Source organism: Lissotriton vulgaris, chromosome 2_1, assembly GCF_964263255.1.
Source record: "Lissotriton vulgaris chromosome 2_1, aLisVul1.2, whole genome shotgun sequence".
Classification (NCBI taxonomy): Eukaryota; Metazoa; Chordata; class Amphibia; order Caudata; family Salamandridae; genus Lissotriton; species Lissotriton vulgaris.
This window is the reverse complement of record NC_141687.1, coordinates 45266669-45272668: the sequence shown is the minus strand read 5'-3', so window position 1 is coordinate 45272668 and position 6000 is coordinate 45266669.

The following is a 6000-nucleotide window of genomic DNA, read 5'->3' as shown; positions in this document are numbered from 1 at the left end:
AAAGAAGAACAGATGAAACAGGTACCCTCTTAAGCACCAGATAAGGAACATTGGAGGTTGTTTGCTCTTTAGAAAAGGATTGCCTGGTATACTGCAGAGACTGCGTGTAAAAGTTACTTGCACAGTATAAAGGCAGAAATCTCCAAAGCAACTCTGGCTTTAAAAACCCTTTGTGTTCCTCCTTCTTACTAGGCTTTGCATTCAGAGCTATCCCGGTTTAACCAATCAGTACAATATGTTTGAAAAATTCATATTAACAGAGCCCTCGATTAAGAAAATGGGTATCCAAGGTATGTCCACGAGGGCCATACACCAGGCATATTATCAGGATACGTTAATTAGTGCCAACTCAAATAATTGTATGCAAATTTATCCTATGTGAATACCCTGAAATCTGGCTTGGAGTAGGCTGTCTTAGACCCATTTTGGGCACACCGATTTGGAGCATAAAAAGAAGATTTCCACGTTTCTGGTGTAGGGGAGGAGATCTGAATACTCCATACGTGGAGTGGTGGACAAGGTCACCACATTGGGTGAAGACCAACAACTGTCAAATGTTCAAACTTCAGCAGGAGCAACACCAGTTGGGTAGCGTGTGGGATAGAAATGCCTTGACAGTTGGTCAGGACTACCAACCCATACATCCACAGTGAAAGACGCAAAGCAAGGTTGCAACCACATGTAGGAAGATTGAAGACCAGCGAGACTTAAAGAATAAGTTCTAAAATGTGGAATTGAATAAAGTCTACAAACTTGTGGAACATGAACTGCCATCAGACTCCTAGAACACTTGAGGTCTTTATTCTATCCACATATTCACTCCCATTCAGGTACAGAAGGCTACTGCCAGCCCATTGAATTGAATATAATGCATCTCAATGTTATTATTTTACTGTTTCAGAGGAACTTCTGGATTCCCCATCTCTTTCAGACTCACGAGAGTCGAGGAGACATTTCTACCTTACAATGTAGTGACAAGAAGTCCCCATGCAGGTGCATTTATTTTCCTTTGTTTTGCTGTGAATAATTGTTTTGTCTTTACTTTTTTTCCCTTGAGGGCACAGCACACTCCTGCAGGGCAATTACTCATGAGCTCTTACCAAGATGTAGACTAGGAGGCCCTCAGGAACCAATAAAAGATTTACAAGTTGGACATTTGTTGGTTGACGACGGCACTCGTCCTTTTGAACAGTGAATCAAAACCGAGCTATCTGCAGACCTGTTCAGTATTGGCTTTGTGCTGGCTCTTCAAGATACACAACTATTCAATATAACTGATCGATGTGGGATTCCATCGTTGCTTCGTTAAGTTGAATCTCATATGTGCCATCATGTACCTACGAGCCACTCCCATGGTCTTGGTCACGATGAATAACAAGCACACCCTGAAAGTTGGACTTCATTTCTTACAGCTCCCTGAAGAGACATTTGAGCATGGTCCAGGCACAGGGGTGTCCCGACTCAAGGACGCAGGTTTAATGTGGACAGCCTCCTAAGGCTCGTCTGGTCGCTAACTTACCTTCAGGGGCAAAACATTAAAGAAAGTATTCCCCCATCCTGCGGGCAACTTGAAACTGGCTGGATTTGTTGATGCTTCATACTCTATCCTCACAGCTAATTGTGGGAAGGGCTGGCCTTACGTAAGCTTTCACCATAACTATGGATACAATTTATGGTGGGTTGCTCCGACAGAGCATGGTGGGTGATGGGGTAGTCCCGCAAAGGATGGGGATAAGTTAATATGAGGTCTCCTAAATGTGTTTGATGTAGTTTAGAGACTGTTAATTTAGTCATACTTCTACATTTGCACAAACATTTACTATAGTTAGCCAGAGATAGCAGTTGGTCTCCTGCCCTATGGAAGTGTGCTGATCGTCTACCACGCTACGATTGAGCGGTTGTTTTGGCGCTTGTACCCTTGGCTACTATGCCAGGACAGATGTGGCGAATTCCCTAATCAATGATGGTTCCACGGTGAACATCTGAACAGCAGGACCCCTGGTTCAGTATAACACACCGTTAATACTGCACATACATTTTTACATGTGCCTGTATTTTCACTTAGTTGCATTAACTGCGTTATCAGTTATTTGTTTTTAATCCTGTCACAGGGTAGCCGATTAAAGTTGCTACATAGCTAATCCTGTACTCCGTTTTAACTACATTCACATTAGCACTGCACTTTTCACTTAGCACACCGAGCTCACATAGGGTTTTAGTACAACCCACCTCATTTATACCAAAACATCCCTGTGCTCCTCCCTCCTAGCGAAGGGGTTGTAGCCCACGTAGAGACTAGGTCTTAAACGCGAGGAGGCACCCGCATGTACCCTTTGGCTTGTTTGCCAAGACAGATGTGGAGAATTCCCTATTCAATGATGCTTCGACAGTGAACATACTGAACAGCAGGACCAATGGTTCAGTATTAGACACCGTTAATACTGCACATTAATTTTAACATGTGCTTGTATTTTCACTTAGTTGCAGTAGCTGTCCACTTGACCCTGAAAAAGGTCCCAACACTTGAATAGTTCCTCAGGCCGAAACATGTTGGTCATGCACTAACACAGTAGCCTCTAATGACGGCAACTGAATTATCAGCTATTTGTTTTTAATCCTGTCACAGGGTAGCCGATGAAAGTTGGTACATAGCTAACCCTGTAGTCAGTTTTAACTACATTAACATTAGCACTGCACTTTTCACTTGGCACACCAAGCTCACATAGGGTTTTAGTACAACCCACCTCATTTATATCAAACCATTCCTGTGCTCCTCCCTCGTAGCGAGGGGGTTATAGCCCGCGTAGAGACTAGGTCTTTCACGCGAGGAGGCACCCCTATGATGAAGCATGATACCTTTGGTGTGTGAGGGGGGACCGTCCTTAAAGGGATCCCCCCCTAGCACATGTTGCATTCTCAACCGCTCTATTTCGGACCTGTGCTCTTTTTTCTGTGTTTTGATAGCTGTTGCTACCCAAGGCTTGCCCTTTGATAGCCCTAGTGTGAGAGCTCATGAAGGCAGCAGCACAAACAGAAGATTAACTGGGATCCAGGAGCCATGATTACATTCTGCAGTTTTCGCACCTTATTCTGCCCCAAGGGGCTTAAAGAGTAAATATGAGATGTTAAAGACTCATGATCGGATATGTGGTCGAACTTGTGATGGGTCACAGGGAGAGATGTTACTTTTGCGACCCAGGCATTTGATGAATTGATTTACTTGGAGGCTTCTGTAGATTACTGCCAACTCTGGCAGTGGTTACTGGTTTAGTTTTTCATGTCAAAATTACTAAATTTCAGAAAACTTGTGCATGCAAATTTCCTTTGTATCTCTCTAGAAACGCCAACTAGTGCGGAATTCGGTTGTTCAGATGAGAGTCAAGAAGTCTCTTCTTTGAATACATGTTCCAATTTGTTATGTTTTGCATTAGCAAATGGAACCTAAACTGAACCTTCAACTAAATGCCATGGGGCAACGGTGAGGGCCACTAAAATCCTTATGTTTTCATAGTGTGTTTGTACCTGGGCTCCAAACACTAAAAAGACACATACGCACAAAGGCATCTGCCCAAAGCAGGGCACTCGGTCTCGAACCATTAGACTTCAGTGCCACAGCTTTGCATTCTTGAGATCATTACAAGACCCATACTACCATGGCATCCAATTTCTCAACCTGCCAATAGCAAAAAGAATATGTGGTGGGAACAGGATAGGTTCTGCGCAGGGAAGGAATGCGCAGGAGTCTACATACCTGGGTGCTGGGTATCACCATCTATACAAGAGGAATGATTCGTTTGGACAGATGAATATACTGCTGCATGTGCGTGACTGAACCTACAATATACAGTGCCTGAGTCGCCCCACGCTACTGGTGTGGCCAGCTCTATCACGAGGGATATCCTTTTTCCAAAACCCATAAGTGAAAAAGTGATCAAACTGGCACTTAAAACAGAAGGGAGTATGGAAGCGCCCGCGCACACAGAGACTTGCAATGCAAGTTAAACCTTAGCAATAAACAACCCAAAAAGCAGCCACACAACTACCCAAAGATCTAAAACACTGCTGCAGGATGGCAGTGAAAGCAAAAGTGGCATCACACCATTCAGTTCCTAGGATTCCACTGAATTTATATCAGAAAAAAGGGTTTACCAAAAGCACAAAAACGCTGTATTGTAACGCTCCAACCCAACCTCAGAAGAACGCAGTTTGACATAACAAAGAGGCTCATTATCTCCCATAGTTCATAGATCCCCCTCTAGAACGGAAAACACTGGTTTTCAGCTCCTTCAAACTGAGAAACAAAAACAAATGCACCAACATTCGGACTAAACGTCTCACCTTTGGCAATACCTTAAAGATGGACACACACAAAAGGAGCGGATTACACAACGCTGATGCAGCAGAGTTTTAGTGCACTGTTAAAAATAAAAGGCGGACCAGACAGTGTGGACACCCATCAGATGGCTTGTGGGCCTCCATGTTAATTTGTTTTTTCCAATGTGGAAGTTGGACATAGAATGAAATGTTGGGACACTTTGTAGAAGATCAAGCTCGACAGACTCCGGTTTTCTCATCAATACCTTGTTGCAGTTACATGTTTGGGTCCCTTGGCTTCACCACTGTGGTAGATTCAACTTTTTTGTTCTCTGCTTCTACCTTATTGGGTGAAAGTGATAAAGTCTTGGTAGATGAACGAACAGGACAGAATAGACTGTGGTGTTTTGCTCCACTTCACTGGGCAAAATATGGCTTCCTGAATTTGAAGCATTGGACAATACAATGGCGTCCGCGATCTTTCTCATCAAGCATCACATGTTTTAGTTTCCACGTTGTTGCATATAGGGTGTTACAGACAGTTGTCCAGTCTACACTACACGGTCCCTTTTGACATCACTCAGCTTGTATTGTACTGGCCAATAAACTATATGTTTTCTGTTTCTGACTGGGTGCTATTAGGAGGATATCTGAATCACAATGCAGGGGCAGGAACTGCTTTTTATTGTTACCCAGAGTATGTGAATATACAACAGATTCACAATGCAAGAAATACTTTGAGTAGCTACCCTGGTGGTCAGGATCTAAAAATGCATTTGGCAGAACACTGCAAGACTATTTCCAAAAAGGGAGAGAGCAACACAGCAGTAACCAATTCACATCAGGATTATCTGACGCGCAGGGAGCTTTACCTAGTCTCTGACGCAGACCCGGGGTTTATATCTGGAACTGACCGAACTAGGCAGTGAAAGGTGAGTCTGTGGTATCAAGTCCATTTCTTGCCATCATGGGGGTAACTGTATCCACTTCACTGTGGATGGACTCTACCATCTGAAAGTTGAATCCAACTAAGTATCTGCCATTCTTATAAATACCTATATAACAGATTTAAAACTCAACTGAGAATCGGTATGAAATTTAAAGTTATTTTATTTCCCCATCTCCTATGTTCCATGTTTGTTCGTTTGTTACATAATCTTCCACTCACTATACAGAGGATGCCCACCTCAGCACCTTAAACCCAAACTACACATTGACAACTATTTAACTCACCAGTCCCAGCACAAGGAAGCTACCAACAACCTATCAAATAGTCCACGGTATCTCCAAAAGTATCCTTGCTCAAAGGCTTTGTGGAAGAATCGGCAAGGAGAACTTTAAGTGTGACACAAATACTGAGTCTATTAGAGGGACTCTGCAAACTGAAATAGCATTCAAAAGAACTCCACTTCAGGGCCAGTCTAGCATGACCTACAAGTAACAGCCTAAACTACACCAGATAGCAATCTTCCATATCCAACCTGTCAGTTATCTTCTGCCCTTTTCAATGTTGTACTATATGAAAAAAAGTCCCATTCAAACCAAATCAAATAATAAACAGTATTACAAATGTTTTGACTCCTTCATGGCGACCCCCCAGTGATGACCCGAAACGGTCCCCTTACGGTGGCCACAGACTGGTTCAAATACCTTGGGGTCTTTGTTTCTAAAGACGGAACAACCAGG